This window comes from Myotis yumanensis, unplaced genomic scaffold (genome assembly GCF_028538775.1).
Source record: "Myotis yumanensis isolate MYYU_CA2020_CCGP unplaced genomic scaffold, mMyoYum1.0.hap1 SCAF_11, whole genome shotgun sequence".
Lineage (NCBI taxonomy): Eukaryota > Metazoa > Chordata > Mammalia > Chiroptera > Vespertilionidae > Myotis > Myotis yumanensis.
In genome coordinates this window covers 32,869,193-32,895,942 of record NW_027223762.1, presented here as the reverse complement: position 1 = coordinate 32,895,942, position 26,750 = coordinate 32,869,193, and the positions used below count along the sequence as shown (strand labels likewise).

The window sequence follows — 26,750 nt, the reverse complement described above, 5'->3', positions numbered from 1 at the left end:
CATGCAAAGTACCTACACTTATTTCTAGAAAGAAGCATATCTCTAAAAGAATTGTGGGGAAGACATCTGGCACATGTAGTTGGCTGGAAAATACATAGAAAATCCACAAAGTTTTTGAGAGCGTTGCATTGGAAAACTTGCCACCAGCCTAGATTTAAAAAGGCTATGTCTGTTTGAGATATATAAAGGCCCTCAAAATTTTATAGGCAGGAAGCAGGCTGAGAAATCTGCTCAGCTACCAAGAAGAGCATACTAGTATTCTTCAGTATTCATCACAAAAGCCAAAAATGAAAAAAGGAGTTCCAAGAGCAGAGCAAAGAGAAAATTGATGGTCAACCTTCAGGTGCTGAACCTGTATATCAACCTTTTTGTTGGGAAATCTGGAAAAATTCACTCAAGAGAATTTCAAAATTGCTATAGACCAGTGACTTCTATGTTTTTCTCATGTTTTTATTTGTTTGTTTGTTTGCTTGCTTGTTTAGTGCAACTGTTTAATTTGTTTATTCTGTCCCTATTCCAACATTGTATATTAGATGTGTGGGGGCAGATAATGTATCTTTCAGTTCATAGATGTCCAGATCAAGAGCTGTTCCATCTAGACCTACTCAGGAGATCCAAGATAAGCTAAACCATGCTAAGATCAGTCACCTTCCAGTTGACCCATAGAACTGCTGTAGAGACAATGAAGGTTTGGTCCTTCAGTTTAGAGCTTTAGAGTTATTTGTTTCACAGCATTACTGTAAAATAAGTGCTGACTGTTGGAGTTTATTATCTTCCTCCAAGGAAATGTAAGCTGTACGAAAATGAAATATTTTCTATCTTGTTCATGTATGTATTTCAGTGGAAAAAAACATTCTAAGCACAATAAATATTTTAAAATAAAAAATTAAAAATACAATATATATAGTAAACTACCACTTAACATTGTCTATTAGGACCCTACTTCACAGTGGGCAAAGAAGAATGGCATACCTATAGGAAAATAAGCCATTTGAAGTTTTCCACAAGAAAATATTAGAGATCTCCTTGAGTGGTGTTATGAGTGTCTGATATAGAGATAGCTGTAGAGACTAGAATAGGTAATTCAGTTGAAGAAATAGAACTATTATGAGACAATGTCCAGTTGTCCTTATATCTGCAGCTCCAACACAGAGTGGGTTCTCATTCATGTATGTTCAAATGCATTGACTCTGATTGCTCATAGAAGATTTCATACCCCACTTGGCCTTTAGCTATGGACTATATTAATAGGACATCAGCAAATGCAGGCCTCTGCTTCTTTCTTCGTCTGCTGAACACTCTAATGTGGGAGGCACTTGGTTGTGCCTTTGTGGTCAACCTTGGAGAGACTGGTATTCTCTTCACTTCCTTCAGATAAATAGGCAGGAATGCTAAATTACTCTTAGCAGAACTTGTTTTTAAGCCTTCTACATTCTCCAAATCAACCCACTTTACGCTCTTATTCTTTTTTAGTAATCATTTTCTTTAGCCCAAAGATCCGACCCTTAATTTAAGGCAGTAATTCCACTGAACAGGTTAGTTTCTGTCTGCTGTTGCCCAGCTCCTGCCACTTACTCTGGTGCTAAATTCTGAGCATATAACTTTTGAGGTAGACAGTTCTTGCTCCCAAGGTGTCTTTTAGAGAAGAGCAATGTATTTTAAAGCAACACAATCTGATTATGTTACTTTAAAATAATTTCTACAACTGAAAAATACATCATGGGAACCCCAAAACAGGGCATCTAAATGGTACTGAGGGACAACAAAGAATGGAATTTGAGATAGTAAAGAAAGAAGGGAGGTAATAATGTGAGTGAAGTTTCCCAAAATTTGTTTTATGTTTATACCCACTATAAAAAATAAATAAATATCAGTGTATCCCTGCAAAAAAAAAAAATTATATGGATGAGCAGATATATACTCTACTACTAATGGAAAAGGCAAAAAGAATTTGTAGAGACCTCAAAACTCTTTCTCAAAGTATGCTGTGCATACCCTCCCACATCTCAAGAAAAGTGGTGAAATAACAAGGAAGTACAACATAGCAATTAATGCTGCCAAGGAGAAAAGCAGAACCTAATGATTGAAACAGTGTGTCCACTTGTTGAAAGTGCCTTTCATTCTGAAAGAGAGAAATTAAAAAGCAAGTGAAGGAAGTCTAAAATGTAAAAACAGGACCAAACTGGATGGGGTCTGGTCTGCCACAGCGAGGGTGTGGCAGGACAAGGGGTCAGCCGAGTCTGTAGAAACTAAACTCAAAACAAATCCTTGTAGGTGATTGATTAGAAGAGATACGGTGTCCTAGGGGCCAGGGTTCAAGAGTTTATGTGGTCATTTAAAAGTTTTCTGACTTAGTAGAGGGCATTTTTGAAGATAGCTGAAACGTATTCAATAAAATTTGTTAAGTAAATGCATATCCCCCAAAGTGTTTGTTTTATGTCCACTTTCTATTCTTTAAATCTCTCATATTCGTGGGAACTAAATCATGCCTAGGACACGTAAAAGTCTCTTATGATATTTACCTTCCCTTCTCTTTTTTTCTCTCCACTCCAACTGCTCCCCCGCCCCCCGCCCGACCCTGGAGGGAGATTCAGTCAGTTTTCTGTTAGCAAATCTTATTCCAATAGTTCCTGAAAAGAACTTGCTTCTCATGCATGTGTGTCCTTTTAGATGAAGCCAATTGGAGGAGGAGAACATGTAACCTCCCAGACAACATTTCTTTCAAGGGACACACTGATGGGAAGTCTGCCACATATCTTTATTAACTGAGATACCAGAGGTAGAAATTTATAAAAAAAATTCCCTCCCAACCACAAATTCTAATACACATACTATAAATAGTTGCATAGTTCTTCTGACAAAAACCAAAGGAAAATCAAAGAATGATGTAAATAGGCTGATGCCTCTTCTTTCTTTTTAAATTCTTTCATCATCACCAACACATTTTATAATTATTATCTACCATTGTCTTCCTTTACATATTTTTTTTTACCGACAGTGCAAAGAAACAAAACGTGAAACTAAATAGAGAGGGGGGATACCTTGAAAAGACTTTGCCTAGTTAACAATAGCTCTTGTATGTTTACATACATGGTTGCATGTGGCCTTCCTAACAGCTTGGGTAGGGTAGGGCAGGGAAGGGAGGTAGCCCACCAGGATGGTTTTTTGGTCATAAACGCCTGGCACCTGGGTGAAATCACGTTCATTAGCCATAAGACCTTCCACAGGTTAGTTAATATCACTGAGGCTCAGTTTCCATCATTTGCAAAACAGGTAGATAGCCCTACCTCATAGTTTGGTGTGGGGATTAAATGAGAGAAAATAAAGGCCTTGGTACGTAGGACTAAATCAATGTCTAGAAATACCAGCTAGAGTTAGTATTGCAAAGGTGTTAGAATTCCCCCCCACCACCACCTGACAGCTGATGCGTCCAGAAGCATGGCTGACCATGCTGCTGACCACACAGAAGGAAAACTGTCTCTTTTACCTTTTAATACGCAGAGGCAACCTGTCTGTGTTTGGCACTTCTAACAAGAAAAATAAAATCAAATAAAAATCCATTAGGAAAATATGTAGTGATGTCATTCCAACTAAATTATTAAATATCTCTTTAATGAGTATGTCAATTTAGTTACAATCTTTCAAAAATGCAGTGAAGTCAGTCTGAGCGTAGGCAAAGCCCTAAAAGGTCAGGCTCCATCTACAGGGTGGCCCACTGCAGTCTCTCCCCCACCCCTTGCTAGCCATCTCTAACCTTAATGACACAATTAAAGGGCTATAAAGTCCCATAATTCTTGCTTCTTTAATTAACTGGAAGAAAGCCTCACATCTTCTCAATATTGAAGATTCTGCTGTTTCACTTTGCACAAGTTTCAAAAGCCTAATGTTCAAACTCCCTAACAATTGTAAAGAGTGCTATTTTTTAAAAAAAAAATTAAATAAGTGAGGATTTGGATATGCAAACTTTCAATCAACTATGCAAGTTGGTTCTCTATATCTTACTGTTTGCTGGTTTTCACCAAAAATTGTCCTAGATGACAGCCATGAAGTTAGCAGAAGCCAATATCACTGAATCAAATGAGTCCCTTGAGATTCATAGTGGACTCAAGTGGTCCAGCTCTTCCTCAGAGGCTTACCTCCTTTATGAAGGAAAAGCGTGAATTTCAGACAAGATACAAAATACATATTGACACTTTTACCAAAGTTTCTTGACACCTCTTCCTTTTTTCCTTTGACCTGCCATCCATTCAATAAAAATTGAATTAATTTATGTTAAATTAATCCCATTAATTCAAGCAGAAATTGAAATGATCTCAATTAGAGGCATCATGGGGGATGACCACATAAAAGGAACCCAATGGTGCCACTTAGGAAGGAAGAGGAAGATGGAGAATGTATATTCTATCATTCTCATTTCTCATTTTTCTGTGGCAGGGGCATGACCCAGAAATACCTTTATGTCCAAGAGAAGATTCAGGGGGGCTGAGTTGAGCAGAGGGGGCTGAGCGCGGGGATCAATGAGCCTCCTCAGCAGACACTCTGGGAGGACTTTCTAGGACAGGGGCTGGTGACACTCTATGGCAGATACTCAAAACCATCAGCAAAAGCTGACATGAGTCAGCGGCATCTGGGGTTTTAGTGAGAGAACTGAGCAAACAATAGGAGAGCAGGTCCCAAGTTGAACTTGCTATTGGCACCAGTGGGGCAAAGAGCGGCCAGGCAGCAGAGAGATCTTGCTACGGAGACCTGCAGGGTCAGAGACAGGACAAACCCTCAAGCACCCCATTTCCTCTGCTTCCAAGGAGACAGAGCAAGTCCCTCAGCAGGGATGTCCCTTAGGGTGGAGAAGGCGGGGCACAAATATCTGCTCTGAGGTGTCAGCCTCTCTTGGCACATCATGTGCACTGGCCCAGGCCTTGTTGGTCTAGAGCAGCGGTTCTCAACCTGTGGGTTGAGACGCCTTTGGGGGTTGAATGGCCCTTTCACAGGGGTCACCTAAGACCATCAGAAAACACATATATAATTACATATTGTTTTGTAATTAATCACTATGCTTTAATTATGTTCAATTTGAAACAATGAAATTGGGGGTCACCACAACATGAGGAACTGTATTAAAGGGTTGCGGCATTAGGAAGGTTGAGAACCACTGGTCTGGAGGGTGGGAGGTTTTCTGACATTGGTCATCTCAGAAGAATGACTTTTTATAATTTTGCCTTTTTTATAATTCATTATAAGTTGAAGTCTGTGTTAGCTCCAATCCTGTCTTTGAAAACATAGACATCATTTTGAGGAAGAAAAAAGTAGAGGTTGGAGAACGATCTGAAAGACTGAGCATTTTCCTAAAGAGACTTGTTTTTTGAAAGAAGACTCTATAAACCATCATGTTTTGAATAGAATGAATGTTAAAATGAAAGGAGATTTACACACCTGAGGTGACTGAAATATTGTTAATGGATTATAAGTTGTTGTATTTTTTCATTCAGTGAAGTGGAATTCCATGGGCCAGATCAGTGCTTTTAGAAATTAGAAGGCAACATTTATTTTCTGCATATCTGAGCAGCACATGAAGAAATTTCCAACTCCATTGTATGTGTGTGCATGTATAACATAACACTAGAGGATTATACTCCAAATATAATCATAGCGTTTTTTTCTGCATAATGAGATTATAAGTGTTTATATTTTTAATTTTCTACTTTTCAAATCCTTTAATTTTTCTGTGATGAGTATATATTTGCTGTTTAAAATCAAAGATGCATAAATGCTTTTTTAAATAATTTATTTATATCCTGTAGTTGTTTTTTGTCTAAACAACTGTTTTGAAAAACATGTGGAGTATATTGTCAGTCAAGTCAGATATATATATATATATATATATATATATATATATATATATCTACACAGACTCATAAATCCTTTCTAACTTTAATGTTTGTTTGTTTTTCTGTTTTAATCCCCTCCCCCCTTTTTTTTTTCAAAGATCATGTTGTATCTCCCTTTTTCTCTTAAAGTTTCAAAATGGCCTTTGGCCAAATGCAATAAAATGTTGCCCTGACCTAACATAAAGAATGGAGTATGTATATGAAAGCACTTTGAAAACTTTAAAGGACTTTCAAAATGCATGGTGGTATTGGTGGTGGGAGGAGGGGGAGGCGGGAGGTGGGAGTGAGGGGGAAGAGACACAAGAGGAGAAACTAGATTGTATCTTTGTGTAACATAAATGTCAAAGGTCCTTCCTAAGTAAATTTGCAAACAGAAGCAAGTGGAGGCATTCCTGAATGCTCACAATTTTGCAAAGTTAATGTAGCAACATGGCACACCCCTTCAGGTTGACATTTTTCTGTGTTGTTCGCTGCTAAGAGCAAGAACCACTCCAATAGACAGTGGGACCTTGGAGCTACTGGTCTCAGAGGTGTGAACCCCTGAGGCCACCTCCTGAATCTATGTTGTTAAGGGCTGTTCTAGAGGTGAATCATTATTAGGAAAACTCTTTAAATATGGAGAGTGATTCTAGAGTTTGTTTGAGAGGGAGAACCTAGAGCCCCCAGAAGAAGGAGACATTCTAAGTAAGTTCTCCATATCTGGACTGCTTTAGAAGCCCTCTCCCCAGAATGAAAGTGACACAATTTATTGGCAAAGAGTCCACCTTTCCCTTCCAGGCTCCCCAGTGTGAGCCCAGGGCAGAGTAAGCATGGTGAGGAGTGCAGATTCGGACCCCAGCTCTACCACTTGGAGACACCTGGGACAAGTCGCTTGACTTTTTTTGCCTTTAATTTCTCATTGTAAACAGGGATTGTGATAGGACCTATTTCATAGGGATCTAAAAGGCATCAATATATGTGAAGTGTGTACAATAGCATCTGGCACTTACTAAGTGCCACGTAAACGCTAATTGTTAATATTAAGAAGAAGGGAATCCTCAAGTGTATCTAGGCCACCACAAGCCTCTAAGGTTCACAATCTTTCCCTTGAAGGAAGATAATCCTGAGAGGTTCTGTTCACTCTGAAAAAGGAATACTTCTCATAGCTCTTCATCGTTCAAGTGTGTGTGTGTGTGTGTGTGTGTGTGTGTGTGTGTGTGTGTGTGGTGGTGACCTATTTGTGCATGAACAGATGCAAACCAAGCTTCTGGACTGGCTTCGGCAGGAACAGGGGTGGATTTGCAGAAAAAGGGTTCGGTTTGCATTGAGTTATTCATACTTTCTGGCTTAGTTGGCTCTGGGAAGACTCCACACACCTGGGTGGGGATCTGTCACATACCCACCTGGAACAGTATTCAATGCACAGGTCTTAAGCCTTGTAGAAAGCAAGCAAAGACGATGTCTTCACACAGAGTGAGGAGTTCATGGGCTTACTATTTCCTCACCAGCATTTTTTTTAAAATATATTTTATTGATTTTTTTACAGAGAGGAAGGGAGAGGGATAGAGAGTTAGAAACATCGATGAGAGAGAAACAACGATCAGCTGCCTCCTGCACATCTCCTACTGGGGATGTGCCCGCAACCAAGGTACATGCCCTTGACAGGAATCGAACCCAGGACCCTTCAGTCCGCAGGCCGATGCTCTATCCACTGAGCCATACCAGTTAGGGACCTCACCAGCATTTTTAATACTAACGGCTCTCAAAGGAGCATTGAAACGAAAGCCATGGGACCCTATAGAAAACCTAGGAAATGTGAGGAGGTATACCGGTGCTTTCACCTGGAGAGTCCTTCTCTTTCCTCCCTTTTTGGATCAAATGAGAAATTACAACTAGGGAGGAGGGAGAAGAATCCCTGGATATACATTAAAAATTTTAAAAAACAAGAGCATTATTTGTAAGGCACCCTCACCATATCCTGGAAGGGCAACTTTTACATGATTTCTGACTTCTTTGTGGGTTAGCCAGATCTCTGGCATTCTTAGGTAAATTAATAGTCAAAGGACATTTTTTAAATCACATGATATTTTTCTAGGTAGTATTAAAAATTCGCCCTAGCCGGTTTTGCTCAGTGGATAGAGTGTACGCCTGTGGACTGAAGGGTCCTGGTTTGATTCCAGTCAAGGGCACATGCCTGGGTTATGGGTTTGATCCCCGGTGAGGGACATGCAGGAGGCAGCCAATCAATGATTCTTTCTCATCATTGATGTTTCTCTCTTTCTCCCTTTCTCTTCCTCTCTGAAATAAAATAAATAAATAAATAAATAAATGCCCTAACCAGTTTGGCTCAGTGGATAGAGCATCAGCCTGTGGACTGAAGGGTCCCAGGTTCGATTCCGGTCAAAGGCATGTATCTTGGTTGCGGTCACATCCCCAGTAGAAGGTGTGCAGGAGGCGGCTAATCGATGTTTCTCTCTCATCAATGTTTCTAACTCTCTATCCTTCTCCCCTCTTCTCTGTAAAAACCAATAAAATATATTTTTTTAAAAAAATTGATCAGTTGGCTATTACCACACCTTACACATCTCTGCCCAAAGCATTAGTCCATTTCATCATTACACACTTTGGAAAAATGATGGAGTTAGTCCCAAGCCACCCTGATGCATTTCAATTCATTCATCAAACAAGTAGTTCTGGGTATTATTCCTCCTGCTCATTCTCTTCTCTTCCCACATCTTCCATTCCCTCCCTCATCTCCTATTATATCAATTTATTAAACATACATACTTTAATAGGCCCGAAGAAAATACAAGTATTTCAGATTTGTTTTGCGCACAGGAGGGGATGGGCCTGAATTTCTAGAGTATGGCTCAGGCCTCCACACACACATTTTCTCCCACTCCAGGGATTACATTTCATCTTCATTCATCCAGCTAAGGAGAACAGAGGCTAATTTGGGAGCCTCTTTATGTCTGTACATATTCAGCCAGAGGGGTCAGTGTTGATTGATGCAAGGCACTCTGTCCTCCAAGAGCTCGCCAGTCCCTGCTGGTCCAGAGAGTAGCAACCAACAGTAACTCACCCGCTAGTGCCTGTGCAGTTCTGAGCCTCCAGCTAGAAACCGTCAATAAACACCAGAGGCAACGTATGTTGCCTTAGATCACTAATAAACGCCTCACACCACCACCTCAGAGCCCTTTTACAAAAATGTATTTCTCTACAGATAGATGCCGAGCCCTAGCAGCCAATTACTACAGAAATGCCTCAAAGGCTTGGAGGAGGAGGCAGGGAGAGGGATAGGCCTCTTTCCAAAGACACGAGTTATATGCTTCCTCCTAATAAGTATTGCTCCTTTCTGTCCTGTGCCTCCTCTGAGCCAGACACCCGGGATAAGGCTTCTTCTACATTATCTCATTAATTTCTCACAGTTCTGAGACTCAAAAAGTTCTAGCCCATTTCACAGATGAGGACCCAGAAGCTCATAGAGCTTAGGTAGCTTCTACTAGCTGCCTCTTTACTCCCCAGGCCCCCACGTAAATAGGTGTGTGATGTGTGCTACAGAAGCACCTGGGAAATTCCCGGATGCCAGGCAATGCAGACTGTTGTCTGGACCTCAGAGCACTGCCACACCTCCCCTCAAAGAGGAAAAATGTTCAATGGATCGGGTTACTCCACAGGCTGCCACACACACGCCCCATTGTCTGCTGCCCATCCCCTAGATGTCAGCACTTCCAGGGCCTTCCACTTTAAGGGCAAGTGTCAAATATCTGGCAAGTTTGTTTTGCTACCACAAAGTGTGGGTGTTCACTCTGTATAGGGCACTGTGAGGGGTTCTGAATTGGTTTAAGGGAATGGAGTATTACCTTTTTAAAAAATGGCAAGGTCACCGTCTTCCACAACTATTTTCAACCAGGCAACATTCAACAAAGCCAATCCCTGGGTTAAATGCTAGTGATAAAGAGCACAGACATGCCTGGGCCACAGAGTTGATGATCCCTTTCATTCTTCCTATGCTTTACCTCTGCTTCCTAAAAAGACTCATCATGTCTTTAGACACACCGGTCCTAGGTCCTAGGCAGACATGCGGCAGGAGGAAGCACCTGCATTGACCAAAAATCCACCTGGCTAATCACCATAGAAATCTAATGTCTCCACATCCTGGAAACATCACATAGCTGGACACTGGCTATGGTCTGTTAGCCCGTTAGGTTAGAGCTGTCCATTTCCCATTTCATCTACTTCTCTCTTGTAATAACCAAACCACAGACTATCACGAACTTTTAATTTTTTCTCCACCTTCCCCAGAAACTCATAATACATGAAGATGAACTATGCAAGATAATTGCTTATCTGTAATAACTCTGACATGAAGGACCCTGGGGGTGCTGCCTTCCAGCGTCTCTCACCGAGTTGTTTTGCCACATTTCTGAGGTGTAGAGGGGCGGACGTGAACCTTCTCCTCTTCGCAGAACAACCTCTGGATGTGGTAGGTCCAGGCTGGAATTTGGAAGTAAGGATCACCCCTCCCCCCTTCCTGTCGTGGAGATAAATGACCTAATATTTTGAAAATGATAACAATGTCTTCTATTTCTATATCCTTCCTGTTTTTCATGCACATTGGCATCTGTGGTATCATTGGCTCTACACACCAAACATTACATTGACATAAACGTTTTGATATTTTTCTCAACAATACATCTCTGTACTTCCTTTGATCACCACAATCAGGAAGGGAAATATTGTTTTCCTTTTTATCAATGAAGAAACTGAGGGCTAGAGAGAGAGTAATGTCCTCAGCTCATAAGCTAGCATTTAAACCCGGATGGCTCTTTGCAAAGTCCAATGTTCATTCATTTCCAACCATCTTCATTTGGTGCACGGGGAAACTGAGGCCATTCCCTAAGGCCGTGGTCGGCAAACCGAGGCTCTCGAGCCACATGCGACTCTTTGGCCCCTTGAGTGTGGCTCTTCCACAAAATACCAACTTCTGCGCATGGGCCACGAAGTTTCAGTCGCACTGTACGTGCTCAACCGCACGTGGTATTTTGTGGAAGAGCCACACTCAAGGGGCCAAAGAGACACATGTGGCTCATGAGCCGCGGTTTGCCGAGCCATGGTTTGCCAACCACTGCCCTAAGGAATCGTGAAAGAAATAAGCCACCCATTCCATCTCACAGAAGGAAGTTACAGTGGTAGGTATGTGGCCATGGTCAGTGAAAACTTCCCAAAGCCTTTGTATAAACTCCAAATCCAGTGCACTTCCAAAAGCTAGGCTCCTGGAGAGGGTTCCTATTGACACTTTCTCTGCTTGTTATGTTAGCCTTGCTTTTGTTGCCTGTAGAGCCAGCAGCCAGGGAGAGCAGGAAGACTTTGAGCCAAGGGGCGGTCTGTTGGTCCCCTGGGGACAGGGGTGTTTCACCAAGTTAGCTGTCTCTTGAAAGGACGGCCACTGCAGCATCTTGCTCTCTCCCGGTTTTGTTATCCCTGAGATAATAAATAAAGGCTCATTCTGTTGTGTCCAAAAGACCCTTTTCAGGAGACTTGCTCTTGCTGGAAGTCTCCCGAGCTTCCTCACCTGATTGCAGTCAGAGGCTGGGCATTTCCAATTAAATTAGAACAAATAACAAAAATGAAAAGAGAGTGGGAAGGAGGAGGAACACACCAGCAAAGACTGGTATTCATTTGAAGTAGCCAATGAGAAAAATGGAGCCTGAAAACCCAACTATGACTGGCAGAAATTGATGTTTGTCATCTCATCTTAGGTTAAAAGAGCTGAGGTGAGAATTTGTGGGGATGGCAACTTCAGGGCAGTTTTGTCCTGAATACACTGATGCAGATGTGGCCAGGATACACGGGGAGAAGTTTTACATTTAGACCTGCATTTTTATGTTTCTCATACTGTAATATGATCTCTATTTGGTTATAGGATGGCATATGCAAGACAGGAGGTATAGATCTTGGAAGATGGGAAGAATATATGTCCCATTGTGCCATTTTTCTTCTACCAAGTCCTCCCATGGATGAACTCTTCATTTGAGCAAAAAATTCTGCTGGAGCTGTGCCTAGAGATTCTCACTGAATAAGGATGGATGGGAAGGTAGGAGATGAATTCTTGTAGTACCTGGCTTTAATACACTCCAATACCAGTAAGATAGTTTAAAATTAAATGGAAGAACTTATGGACCAAGATTACAGTGTGACCATTACCGGAGTGATTTCGAACAGAATTCTTACTGTTCCATTAAAAAAACAACATGAAATCAATAGCTTAACAAAGCCCCAGCATCCCTTTGGCCTCCTTGATACCATTTTTTGTTGGTTATACCTTTATCCCATCTGCCTGATACATTGCTCTCACCTATTTCAGCTACACTAGATATCACTGGATCCTAGAATAGCATTAATATATTGGATAGGACAACCTGCCTTCACCATCCAGATGCGGAAAGGACATTTATATTTAATGTGCACTTTCAATCCTATTAGTCAAAGTAATATACTGTATAATAAAATATATCATCTTATTCCAGTACTCTCATCCTGAAGAAACAATGAGCACACGGAAACATAACTCAGATTATATTGTCTGTCAACAAAGGCAAGCTCTCCAACAAACTCAAACCCTATTTTGATAAAATAAACTATTTGATACTAGAGAGTTAACTTAATCTTGTGCCCAAACTAGTTGCATCCACATATTAAAGGCCATTATTAACTAGGCAAAGAGATTTGAGAGAACACAATGGATGATTACTTTATAAGAGACATTCTTTTTTTTTTTTTTTCTTTTTTTTTTTTCGCTTAAAGTATTACAAAGGGTATTACATAAGTGTCCTTTTTTCCCCCCCACCCTTGACAAACCCCTACCCTCCCTTACCCCCCAGTGTCTTATGTCCATTAGTTATGCTTATATGCATGCATACAAGTCCTTCGGTTGATCTCTTACTCCCCTCCCTCCTGCCCCCCAACTCTCTCTGGCCTTTCCACTGCAGTTTGACAATCAGTTTGAGGCAGCTCTGCCTCTGTATCTATTATTGTTCAAAAGTTTGTAATGGTCTTTATTATCCATGAATGAGTGAGATCATGTGGTATTTTTCCTTCATTGACTGGCTTGTTTCACTTAGCATAATGCTATAAGAGACATTCTTGCACGAAGCATTAAAAATGCAATTTGGTCCTAGGGCTGTCCCCTCCCATCACTCCCCATTTTAATTCCCACTGGCCAGGCATAAGGAAAACTTCCAAGTCTGGAAAGAAGCTGGTGTGACTGGGTATTTCCTCAGAAATGTGACAATCCCTTTATTAGAAAAAAACAATAAACATGCAGGAATGAGCAGAGAAAATGTCTCTTAAGGCCATTATTTTTAGCTGAGCGTTGTTGTGACTGTTTCCATGGCTAAACCATGAACATGTTTTCTGCACAAGCCCGGTCAGCGAGTGGCCTTAATTAACTTTCGCATGGAAAACGCGGCGGTTTACCACTTATTAAATACCCACCACACTAAGTTACAATTTTATCCTTCCGCATCTCACTTAGTCAAGACACCTCAAAAAACCCACAATGCTGAATAGCTGGTGATTTAAAAACAGGCACCACGTATAATTATCAGGCTGAAAACACAGGCTGTGAGGGAAGTTTACTAAAACCTGGGCAGCTTTCATTTCCAGACAGAATGATATAATTTGTAAATTGAGGAGAAAGGGTAAGTCACTAAGAAAGATAGAATAAGCTGATCTTACTCAGGAAAGGAATTCAACAAATATCAAGTGCTTGCTTTGTGTTCCAGATACTGAGTATTCTTCCAACTTCCTCGTGTCTAGGAATCGCAGGAGGTGATAAACGGAGTTCAGGATTTGCTGGAGAAGGAAGAGGCGAATCTCAGCATTTTTAAATGGTATGCCCCCTACAGAAGGAAGAAAGCGTATGAAATTACTCATCAAACTAATTTACTCTTAATACAACATACAAGTAGACTAACCAAGCTCATTTCATCAAGCATTTTTATTCATGAGGGAGATGATGCAGTTTGAGATTCAATTGAGACAAAATTAGTTTTTTGTGATTAGCTAGGTTGAGTGGTTAAGGTATAGTAATAATGACATCATTATTTCTTCTCCCCTCTCATACAATACTCAGAGAAACATTCACACACACACACACACACACACACACACACACACACCCTCACCTCCATCTGTCTAAATTTGGCTTGCGAATCTTCAACTAGTGTTGTGTATGTCTCAACTTGTGTACTCTCAGAATGAAAAAAAAAAAGTGAGTCCACCTCTCGTTGAAATTCCACTGTGTATAAAATGGTCTTGGAATCTGAAGGGGAAAAAAAATCCTTCTACAAAGAGAACATGTGAAAGGGCCAAGGGAGAGCATAACTGAAAAAAATATATAAAAATGCAAATTTTCCTAAACTTCAGCTTTGGATGGACTGAAGCATAAGTGAGAACTTCAACAAAGCAATAGAAAAAGATGACAGCTCAGAGTTTCAGAAATTTAAGACAGCAGCAGGATTAGACACTTTGGGTTGTCTTCGCACACATTTCTTAGGGGAGTTAATTCCATTTGACATGCAAGACCAAAGCAAGATTACAGAGGCACAGCCCCATGGCGAGGTGTACGCTATAGCTAAAAGCTGGGATTTGAATAATTGTGCAGGCTTACTCCAAGAATCAGGGGAGAACAGAATGAATGGATTATTACAAGGAACTTTGTACATTTTTAACTGCTGGACTTAATAAAATACCCTCTATGTGAGAGTTAGGTTATGGTCGTCTGCACTCACTCTAGCTGAAGTTTGTGGTAGAATCCATCAAGAATGAGGAAAAACAGAAGCTGTTAAAAAACATAGAAAGAAAAGAGAAGAATTTTGTAATGAATGACTGGGCTGGGTCATGCCCCTGTGATTTACGGAGGCACAGAAAATTTGGAAAAGTTGAAATCAACACATTCGAGCCCTTGTGAAGGTACAGGGAATTCATTTCCTGAGCAAAGTTGAAGGAACAGAGAGCAGAGTTCAGGTGCAAGTGGGCCACAAAAAGGTGCGTTTTAATTTCACTATTTCAGCTGGTTAAGGAGGTCGTTTGTTACTGAGAAAAATTGCTAAACCACACATCATTATTTATGTATATGTATAAACGTGGCCTCTTTCCTTGGGATCTGTGGAAGCACTTGTCTGTAAGAGGCAGAAAGAGTAACAGTTCTAAAGACTTCTCCTTGCTTCATTATCTGTCCAGTGAGAATTACTAAAATTCTTTATGTAATTCTTACTTAGTGCCCATTAAAGTGAAAGATTCAAATGCTGGACAGTGCAAGGCTTAGAGAAGCTTTAAGAAAGGGAACATCGTCTTGTAAACAGCTGAGAACTATGAAAAGCTGTCTGTTGACAGTAGCCAAATAGACCTTTCGTTTTAAAAGCCACTGATTCATATTTGAAATGATTTGATTTGATTTTTCTCCCTTAAAATACAACATACATCTCGTCCCGAAAGCCCACTTCTAACCCCCCCCCCCCCCCCGCCCCCCTTCCCCCATAGCCCTATCCAGCCCCGCGGGGAAAAGAAGTCAGCTCCAGAGAGGAGAAAGTGCTCTGGGGTCAGGGCATTGGGGCAGTGCGCCCTCTGCTGGATGCCAGTCTGAGGTCCAGCTGAGAAAATTCCCCAGAGCCTGCCTCCAGGAAAGCCAAAGAGATGCACATTGCCAGTAGTGAAAACCTCTACCAGGAGTGGCATCTCTTTCTCATCCCTGCTGGTGGAGATTAGAGGAGGGACGTGAGAGGATGCGAGTACTTCATTAAACCAGAGCTCAAGTGCCGCTCTTCTCACAAAACATGTCTGTCAGCCTCAGCCTGCCATGTAAAATGGCAACAGGAATGACGAACGCATTACAAATTTGTAGACCCTAAAATTAAACTCCACTTCATTTATTTCATATTTCAGCAGGCTGGGGATGGCTGACATTAGAGGCACACCGCTTTCCTGATAAGCTCCGTGGTTTCTTCCTTGGAGGAGGCATCTATAAGGACGCTCTCGGTCTCCCCAAAGCCCCCTTTCTGCGTGGTGCCGCGCATAGGTCTGCAGAAGAAAGTCAGGAATTGTAGCCCCAGGAGGGAAGCAAATGGAAACGTCACCACGGAAAGGCGAAGAGCTCATCTTCCCCCATTTGTCTCTGTGCATCATTTGCATCCTTGCTAAAATGTGTGGTTGCAGACCAGGAGCACCGGCACCGGCTGGGAGCTTGTTAGATACAGGAGCCCAGGCCCCACCTAGAGCTACTGAATCAGAATCTGCATTTGAACAAGATTCCCTGTGAGTCATAAGAGCTGAATCACAAGCAACACTAGAACATGGAGCTTTACAAGAGGAAGGAAGCCTAGATGCCACCTGCTCTCTTGGATAAGAAAACCAGGGCCCAAAGAAGAACACAGCTCCTTACACATCTAAGAGGGAATTGTACACACGCCTACATTTGGTTTGCTACGAACGCTGAAACACAGTGATCACAGGCTTTGGCTGTTAGCCTCCTCACGCTTATTACAAAACCAACAGAACGCATACCGCCCTCAGGTGCGAGGGACCGTGTCTTCCAATCAGCTCATACCACTGAAATGACTGGTCTAAATTGTGTGGGATTGACATAGAGATGGGATTCTGATATTCCTTCTATTCACATAGTGATTGATGAAACACATGGGAAAAATAAATTGACTTATGTTATAATCTCCTAGGGAAACATAATTAAGTTGTAAAGCATGCCCACGAAATTCTAAAAACCTTATATCATCTAGACAGTGACTTCTACTACATGATCAATAATTATATTAATTAAAGATAATTATTTTGATAGGATGGTGTGACTTTGGGGTTCCACTTATTCTTGATTTGATGTATTGATCCAACGCTGAAGACTTGGTTGGTGCAAGAGCTAGATGTAAAGAATTCTTTGGAGGACCCCAAAAGTTTTATTATATTTATGCTAACTGGTATTAATTTGTAATTCCTGACTACCAATTTGATGCTTATTCACAATCCAATGAATAATACTTGTGCAAGATCAACAGAATAGTCCATTCGCCATTCTTAATTCTGTATGAATAAGCAACAAGCTATCTTCAGCAAGTAACGGGTAATATATAAAACATAAAGTCCACTATTCCTTGAAATTTGGAAATTTCAGGAGTTCCAATACATTCTTTGTATGTAAGTAGGATGCTCAAGCACATTTGTGGCAGTTCGGGGCCAGGGAACTAAAGAAGCTGACCCAAAGTTAGCAGTCGCAGAGAGTTGGTGTGAGCATTCACTATCTTCCTTTGCAAACACTTAGGCCTGGTGATGAAGATTAGCCCTGGGACACATCTGGCAGTGCACATTCTAGGCACAGTCAAAAACTGAGATTTCTGGTTGATTCTTTCTCTGCACATTCCCAAGACACCCTCAGTAAATGTGTACCTTCTTACTTTCATAAAAGCATCAATGAGCATCATCAACAGAAAGTAAAGAATGAGGCAGGGATGTAAATTAAAAGTAATAATGCAAGGAATCATATAACAAATATACCCAAGTTTTTTAAAGGCAATAATCAATGTGTGTTTTTAACTTCCCTGAATTATCTACATTATTCTAGATAACTTGTTAGGTTGTTGTAACATTTAGGGGTAATGTAGTTGAAAGAATCACAATTAAGGTATTAAGAATGAAATAATTTCAATTTCATATTGTATCATAAAAATTTCCTTAAATTATTATAAAAGATCTTGCTAACATGATGTTCGCTACGCGAGAGGTCATAGATTTTTCCCTCAATGAGGTAGAAAGTGCAGTATTTAACTTTCTTGGAGGTTTGATATTTACTGGAGTGGAATATTGCCTAATGAACTAGCAGCTTGTCCTCTCCACTTACTAGTATTCAGTCTGGAATGTGTGTGTGTGTGTGGGGGATGGTGGTGTGCATGTGTGTGGCATGGTATTCCTGTTCTGTGATATTAAGGTCTTGACAGTATGCAACTATTGAATGAAATGAGAAAAAATATAGGAAGTGTTTAGCAAGTGTTATTTACAATTGCTAAGATTTAGAGAGAGCCCAAATGCCCATGAGTAAATGAATGGATTAAAAAAACTGTGGCACATTTACACAATGGAATACTATGCAGCTGTAAAAATGAAGGATCTCTTACCCTTTGAGACAGCATGGAGGGATGTGGAGAATATTATACTAAGTAAAACAGGCCAGTCAGAGAAAGACAAGTATTACATGATCTCACTTATATATGGAATCTAATGAACAAAATAAACTGATGAACAAAAGAGACCCAGAGACATTGAAGCATGTAACAGACTGATGTATTTCAGAGGGTAGGGAGGTGGGGAGCAGGAATTCACCAATGAACTTATACATATATATGCATAGCCCATGGACAGACAATAGTTGGGGAAGGCCTGGGGAGAAGGGAGAAGGTAAGAGGGTAAGTGGAGGGGCGGGGGGAGGATAGAGGGAACATCTGTAATACTTTCAACAATAAAAGTGAAGGCTAAGGAGCCAATGTCACCTGGTTTGAATCTTGTATCTGACACTTAGCAACTATGGCTACAACAAGTAACATAACCTCTCCCTATGCCTCAGTTTCTACAGCTGTAAAATAAGGATAAAACCTAATGGGGTTGTTGTAAGGATTTAGTTAATTAATGAGCAAAAGGCAACTAGAACATGCATGACATGTACTAAGTACTCGATTTATAATGTCTATTATTAGTATTGCCCTCATAATTTATTTAGGTTGACTTATTTGTGGTCATATTACAATATATTAAAGAATAGTCTTCTTTAAACTCACCTGTCAGAGGATCAGAAAGCCAAGTTTTAGTCCCCAGATTAACATCTACTTTCTTTTCTTTCTTTCTTTTTTTCTAATCCTCAGCTGAGGATATTTTTCTATTGATTTTCAGAGAGTGGAAGAGAGAGGGAAAGACAGAGAGAAACATCAATTCATTGGTTGCCTCCTGCATGTGCCCTGACCAGGGCTTAGGGCGGGGAGGAGCCTGTAACCGAGGTGCATGCCCTTGACCGTAATCAAACCCAGGACCCTTCTGCCCCCAGGCTGATGCCTATCCACTGAGCAAAACTGGCTAGGGCAAAATCTACTTTCTTAATAAAAAAGTTTAGAAAAAGAAGAAAGTACTCATGAGGACTTGAAAACACAAAGTTACCCATGTTATAATTGGGCAACACACACACAGGGGCACAGAACAGCAATAGCCCAATGCCATAAAGGAAGCTAAATATGACCCAATATTTCAGTGAGAGATCTTAGCATTCAAGAGCAGAATAACCTGAGAACCAAATAATGCAGAAAGCAGCCCTGAGGTCCCTTTGTCTTTCCTCAGGTAAAATCAATTCTGTTATTATCCACCGTTGGGTACAGAATGGCATAGAAACAGCATGGTTTCAGCCAGCAATGCCTCTCAGAGAGCCGGTTGCATGGGTAATATTCCACACCCTGATTTACTCAGCATTGTCAAGAGAGAAAAGGAGAGCTCCATCTTAGGTAAGAAAATTTACTCTAAGAAACGACACACTAGAAAAGACAAGAGGGAAGAAAAATCAGGGCAAATTCATCAAGAGTTAAGTATGCTAGGCTGCTTCCATCACAGATATAGAGTCCAAAGACTAAAACCAACCACAGAAATATTGCCAGGCCTAATGTCTTCCTCTCTGTTCTTTCACAGGGGGACTGAGTAGCCGTCTTTCCTATGCATGGGAGGGAAATGCACTGCATCTATGATGCGGCATATCAGAGTGAAACAGAAAGATATTCTAAAGAAACTAAGCAGACTTGTGACTGTGGCACTGTGGAACCCATAAAATAGACCAACAATGATTGAAAGTAAGAAAATGACTTGGTCTTTCTTAAAACTACAACAACTAGGCAATTGAGTTAACTAACAGGACTTGAGAAGACATAAATAAGTGTTGTTGTTTTTATTAACAAAGGGAGTGAGGAGACAAATTTTAGCTAGAATGAAAGAAGGTAAATGATCCCTCCCCATAGGCAGAGCCAAGATTTCTCAAATGAGTTTCCTCCTGAAAGAGGTGGAAGTGAAATATATGAAGCAAAATGACAGGTGCTGTTGTCTAAATGTAGGCAGTGATGGTATCCTATTCTACAGACCAAGCTGTGAGTAACTGAATGCAAGATAAAGCAAAAATATAGAAAAAGCCATTCAGTAATAGAAACATACAAATGCAGTGTGTATAGCAGTACTGAGTAGGGTACTGCTCTGTAGAATTGATTAGTAAGGGGAGAAGTGAAGAGAACCAAGTGGATTTGCAGAGATTAGGGTGTAGCAAGCTTTGTCCAAAGACTGTATAAAGTTCTTATTGGCCTTGAATCTGAAATAAGCTAAAACTAAAACCAACAACAGAAAAACATACCTCCATCATGAAAGACCCTCTGATCTTTTGGTATATCTTAGTCAAGCAACTTACCTTTTCCCATGAACCATTTAAAAATAGAATTTACAATAATCTTTGTATTCTCCTACGCAAAATCATTCTGAGTGGCACCTCTCTGCCTTTCGGGATGGGGTAAAGTGAGTGAACACATGTACTATATATTTTTGATGTTAAAGCAGGAATGAGAAAGACCTGAACAACAATAACAACAATTTCATCCACAACAGCTGAGCTCTGAGAAAACACAGAGCTTGACAAAGCCTGAAGGCCAGGGTCCAAGGTGAGCAAGAACAAGAGTCCAAAATGTGAGATTGTCAGGTGGGTATCAAGAACATGGGCATTTGTATTTCCAAACTCTAAGGACTTTGCTCCAGAGTGTGTTCCATTGCGAAGGACATTGTCACTTCCTCTAAGTAACCAGCAACAAAAGATAGTATTTTGAAGGAATAAAGGAAAAAAAATAATCCAGCCTACATGTACTAAGGAATCTCAAGCCAAAGATAATCTTTAAGAAACACAGAAGTACAGGCAGCAGTTGACAATTTCTGTGACTTGAGTGGACAGAAAGCACCTCTGTCTGCAGGCTTCTCTCTGATAATCACCGGTAAGACTAGGGGCCATCATTAAAGAGGCAATTAAGTGTGTAGCCCTCCGGGGCTATGAGAGCTACTCAGCCAAATGGGCAGTGGTCCCCTCCTTTGTTTTAATTGGAGAGTCCTGAAACCACTTCTGTTGGAGGTGATCTAACTTGTTCTGTGGGGACTTTGAAGATCTTGATGCCAGATGAGATGTTTGTGTTTCCAGTGATGAACAGGATGAGAAAAAGTAGCTCTTGACCTTGGCCAAGGTAGACATCTATGCCACGGATTCAGAAACAGAAGGCTCAAGGGCAGAAAGAAGCCAAAGGACTCCTGCAGCTGTGTTTAAAGATCACTCCCACTGGGCACTTCTGGGAGCAAATGATGACTAATTAGGCAGGCAAGAGAGAAAAATAAATAGAACGAGGAACAGGTATTTTTAGGAATGCAAATGTAACTCAAAATCAGGAAACCTTAGCCAACAACAGTTCTCAAACCTCTCACCTGGTGCAAGAGTAGAGAAGGGACGATTTCTGTGCAATAGCCAATTCGGGATTGGCCAAGAAGCAAAGGGTGCTGTGGTAGCTGTAGGGGCAAACACAACATGCTCCAGAGCCTCAGGCCCATCTTCTACTTTCTTTCATTTTGACTTCCTTGGTGACCTGTGGTTTTGAGGGAAATGAAGAAGAAGAAGAAGAAGAAGAAGAAGAAGAAGAAGAAGAAGAAGAAGAAGAAGAAAAAGAAGAAGAAGAAGAAGAAGAAGAAGAAGAAGAAATTAATATAGATAGTCATATATGTATTCACATGCTTATTATATTCTTTTTTATAAATGGCAATAAAGGCAAAAATGAGAAGAATCTAATTTGCAGTTCAGTTTTCCAGCCTCAGTTCTGGCTCACCAATGAATCCTCTTATATATGGAGCTGACTGGAGGGAGGGGTGGGATTGAATAACAAATTTATGTGATACAATCACATCATTTACAATCACATAATGGACCATATCCCAATTTTCAAAAGGCATAAAGTATCCTCATTAATACGATAAGTGCAGCAGTCAAATCAGCAGTGTGATTTTATCAGGGTTTTGACTGTACATGAATTAGAATGTAGCATGCACACAGAATTTCTAATGGGAAGGCTTTAACATTCACTGAATGTATTTCCTACTGTCATTTGCATCACATTAAAGCAGAATTCTACATAAAAGGATAAAGAGAATATGTCCTAAATTACAGTTTTCCATAGTTGTCATGTCCACACATAGAAAAATCTGATTCATAAGCTTGAACATGATCCTAAATCTGAAAAGACCCCACTAGTTCCCTATTTGTTAGTGGGTTTTATGTGGTTGTCGGAACTGGGCATAGTTCAGCTCAGTAAGGTCAAATTGTCAGGACAAAGCTAATGAAGATCACTGTGGGGTATGGGGGGAAGCTGGGTGCAGGCAGTGGGTGGTGGAGGATGGTTGTAGCCACTGTCTCTTACTCTAGTATCTTATTAATACTGTGACCGCATTTTTCATCCTATACCATATTACTAACAAGTCTCTCATGTTTCTGAGAAGTAGATGTTGTTCTGAAAGCTTCTACTTCAATTTGTTCACTTTAATAGAATGTATGGACCTAGACAAATGTTGTAAAACTTCAATTCTGTTTATTTCACCCTGAGTGAGTATGTGTGCATTGCTGTACACATAGGATATGTCTTAAATCCCTGCTTCATATCAAGCTTGTGTATGTCTACTTGTATGTTGAAATATGTCAGAAGTTAATCTCCTGATAATAGAAAGTGTGCTTAGTGGTTTCTATACACTGAGGCAAAAAAAAGCAACTTGTCATTTCTCATTAACTTCACAGAGAAGTCAGCAATTGGTATGTAGTAGCACATGCCGAATCCTGGGACTCTCAGAGTGTTTTGCATCCTAGAAGAGGCCTGGTTTCTCCTGCTAAGCTGATACCATGACTAGGAGTGGTAAATGCCTACCTGCACACATACTGACTACCTATCCAATGGCTAGAGTGACTGGTCTATGCCTGGGAATTTCTACTCCAGATGACTTTACTCTGTTAACATTTTAGAGGCTAAACAGAAAGACATGTATGGAACTTAGGGTAAAATAGTTCAAATTCACAACAAATCTTACAAGTGCATTTTGCACCTAGAAAAACCAATTTATATATGCACATGGCATGGGCCCATGTGGAATGAATGGCTTTCAAAATGGCCAGCCCATTCATTTTAATAATTTTATCTTTAATAATTTGTCTAATCACATCATCTTTGATGAAGATCAAAGATTGCATAGATTAGTGTTTGGCATTGATGGCTACATGCTGCAGTCAATTCTGATTCATTTCCCTTAAATATACATACATTGCATATATCTTACACCATTGTTAGGAAATGCCATGTCTTTTGATATCTAGAAACAGTTTTTAAAAAACATTTATAATGGCCACAGATTTTACCCTAAGAGTTCTCTCTCTCTCTCTCTCTCTCTCTCTCTCTCTCTCTCTCCTCTCTCTCTCTCTCTCTCTCTCTCTCCCTCCCTCCCTCCCCCTCCCTCCCTCCTCTCCTTTCTTTCTTCTCCTTCTCTCCTTTATATTTTTGGTATTTAACATAAGAACTGAAATTTGGACCAAAAAAGATAAATATTAATGTCCCTTTTCAGCCATGATAAAATTGTTCCCTTTAATACCTAAAATACTTCAAATGACAAGAACTCTGTGAAGGAGCCATTTATGAATGATGGATCTTAAAATTTGTACAACAATATTAGTGCAATGATTTCTGTCCCAACATGAATACATAGTACCACTGTAGACTTCACAGTGGGCAGTCCACCTATTGGAATCCTGGCCTCGCTGTTCACTGCTGTTCACTGGCTGGGAGAGCACTAATTAGCCCCCTCTCCTCTCTAAGGAACAGTTTACTTATTTATAAATAACATTGAAATTATAAGATTTCAATAATATTATTTTAATAATAATATTGAAATTATTGACTTATTCTTTCTATGAAACAGGATGATGCACATCAAGTATCTAGAGTAGTTCCTGACACAATGAAAAGAGTTCATACAAGTTTGATCCACCATACAAGAGGTTTTGCTTTGTTCTGGCCAAAACCTAAGAGCATATACACCTTTTTGAAGAATCAGATGCTATGAAACCTAATTTCAATCTGTTTTCCCACCCATTATAACTGTATAAATTCAGGTAAGCAAACCATCTTATCTCCTCCAATAAAATTAGGATAAGTTTAACTTCCCTTCTTGTCCCTACTGAGTCCCTATGGATGTTACTAAATTTCAGAAATTAAGAGAAGTATATTAGAGCCAAGAGAGACCATGGTTTCTTTTATTATTTGACTAGAGGCCCAGTGCACAAGATTCGTGCACTGGGGCGGGGGGTGGTCCATCAGCCTGGCCTATGCCCTCTCGCAGTCAGGGACTCCTCAGAGAATGTCCACCTGCCGGGGATCGGGCCTAAGCTGGCAGTCAGACATCCCTCTCACAGTCTAGGACCCCTTGCTCCTTACTGTCCACCTACAGTGGAGGTGGGAGAGGCTTCTCCCACCACTGCTATGCTCTGTGCTCGCCAGCTGTGAGCCCAGCTGGCTGCTCCTCAGGACTGCCTTGGAGGCAAGAGAGGCTCCTGCCAGCGCTGCTAAGCTCACCAGTCATAAGCCCAGCTTCTGGCTGAGTGCTGCTTCCCCTGTGGGAGCGCACTGACCACCAGAGGGCAGCTTCTGCATTGAGAGTCTGCCCCCTGGTGGTCAGTGCATGTCATAGTGACCGGTGGTTCCACCGTTCGGTTGATTTGCATATTACTCTTTTATTATATAGGATTTTGTTTAATAAAATGCATATATTTAGGGTTAAAAACATGATGACTTGATATGCATATATATATAGTGAAATGATGACTATGGTTAAGCTAATTAGCATATCTTCTCCTCACATAGCTATCATTTTGTATGTGTGATGAGAGCACCTGAAAGCTACTCAGAGTATTGCCAGTATTCAATTTCTTATTTTTATTATAGTCATCATGCTGTACATTAGATGCTATGTTTTTTAGTGCTTATCGGGGATCAGAAAACAAAATTTATTTAAAACCTTTTCTCACACCTTTTGTCATTTTAATAATTTTATCAGGAACATGGTTACAAGTTGATCACTTGAGCTGGTATTTCTTTGACTTAAAAGAGGAGGGCGTAAAGTTTTCTAATTCTAGCTTGCCTCCTACTTCACGTTTAGCATAATACATATACAGTTTTACCTAATTTATACAGAGAAAAAAATTATTTTTATTGTGGTAATATGTCTGTGTAAATAATTGCCAAATAGATTAATATTTCCTTGAACTGCACATTTGTTGCATAATATTAGGTATATCTAAGGCACTGCCTTCCACCTATAGATGAAACCAGTAACCTATCTCAATGAAGTCAAATTTAGGCCTCTATCTTCCTTCCTTTTAAATGCATGTTGTTTGTTTTCCAGAGTCTGTCACCCATACTTCCTTGTGTGTTCACATTTTCTGCTCATAAGAATGATTCTAGTATTTTACAGTATATGGATGTGTTAAACTTTTTGGCAAATAATTTATAAAACTGCTTGACCTTTTCATTTTGCATTCTCTTGTCTTCCTTCCTGCCAACCCATGTGTAGGTGTAACATTAGTCATCAATTAAACATACAGATCAGATGCTTTAATACCTCAAAGATTGTGTATATGAAAAAAGTCTGATTCCATTTAAATCACTGAGGCATGGTACTCCAATATGCTATTCATCATCATTGTTTCATCTCTTGTTTTATTGGAAAGAAATTGCTAATATGTAATATTTGTAAAATTTCTATCTAAATCTGCTAAATAAAATGTCATTAATATTGCTTTCACATTTTCTGTGGCTTTGTCCACAAAAGGATAGGGCAGGGAGACCAATATAAGTCAGCTATACAAATAATTTAACTAAATTTAGATTTGTATTAACTCCTTAAAATTGGATTGTTCAAGTTCAAATTTTCTCAATATAATTTATTTATATAAGTAAATAAAGTCATAGGTTTGATCCTAGCAGACATGAGAACTTATGGATTTCTGTTAAACAATGTTAAAAAGTAACAGAAAGGCTGAAAACAAAAACTATACAACCACTTCATTCTTATGCAGCAGCAATTTTCAAAGCGGGGCTGCAAGAATTTTTTAAACCTGCAATACCTGACTTTTTAGTCAGGGGCACTGACCTCTTTCCCTTAAATTGTCCAGTAAAAAATAACAATAGCCAACACAACAATAGATGTTTAGTGCGAATGAACCAAAATTATAGTTTTTTTGTTCAATAGGCCAAAAATATTAGTTTTTCATGTGCCATAGAATTATAGTGATTATTTTTTGTGTACCATGAGATGAAAAAGTTTGAAAATCACTGGTGTAAAGTTTTATTTCAATCTCATTGTTTATGTAACATTATTTGTATATTGATAAATAATTTTGGGTCCTCTGGGCTTCAACAAAACTTTGATTTCTCAAAACTTTGATTTCTCTGATTATGCTTTTTAAAAATCTTCTGAGCATACTCTAAAAAAGACTATCAATAGTATCCACCTTTCCTTTCCGTATTTTGTAAATTCATTCTCTCAATCTACCAATCTATTAATCTTGCTCAATTTCCAGTGATTTACTCTAATGCTTCAGTTGCCCTTTGAGAAACTATTATTCAAAAGAAGACTTTTTATCCCATACATTGTATTGTCATTGTTTTCCTTCATTTACACCTCTCGTCTACTTTCCTCCTCCATCTTTGATTTTTGACAGACTATGCATATGACAGTAATCAG

The 26,750-nt window shown here is 40.0% G+C and overlaps 1 long non-coding RNA gene across 4 annotated transcripts in view; it reads right to left on the bottom strand.

The window, feature by feature from the left end:
• Positions 1 to 26,750, bottom strand: part of LOC139019428 (uncharacterized) — a 546,272-nt gene that overhangs the window by 3,944 nt on the left and 515,578 nt on the right. For 3 of the 4 annotated variants that reach the window (XR_011473106.1, XR_011473108.1, XR_011473109.1), the window contains exons 5-6: positions 21,405 to 21,562; positions 13,605 to 13,768 (exon numbers count right to left, since the gene is read on the bottom strand). This is a non-coding gene — a long non-coding RNA (uncharacterized lncRNA). The remainder of the gene's footprint in view (positions 1 to 13,604; positions 13,769 to 21,404; positions 21,563 to 26,750) is intronic. The other variant, XR_011473107.1, reaches the window with a different exon arrangement.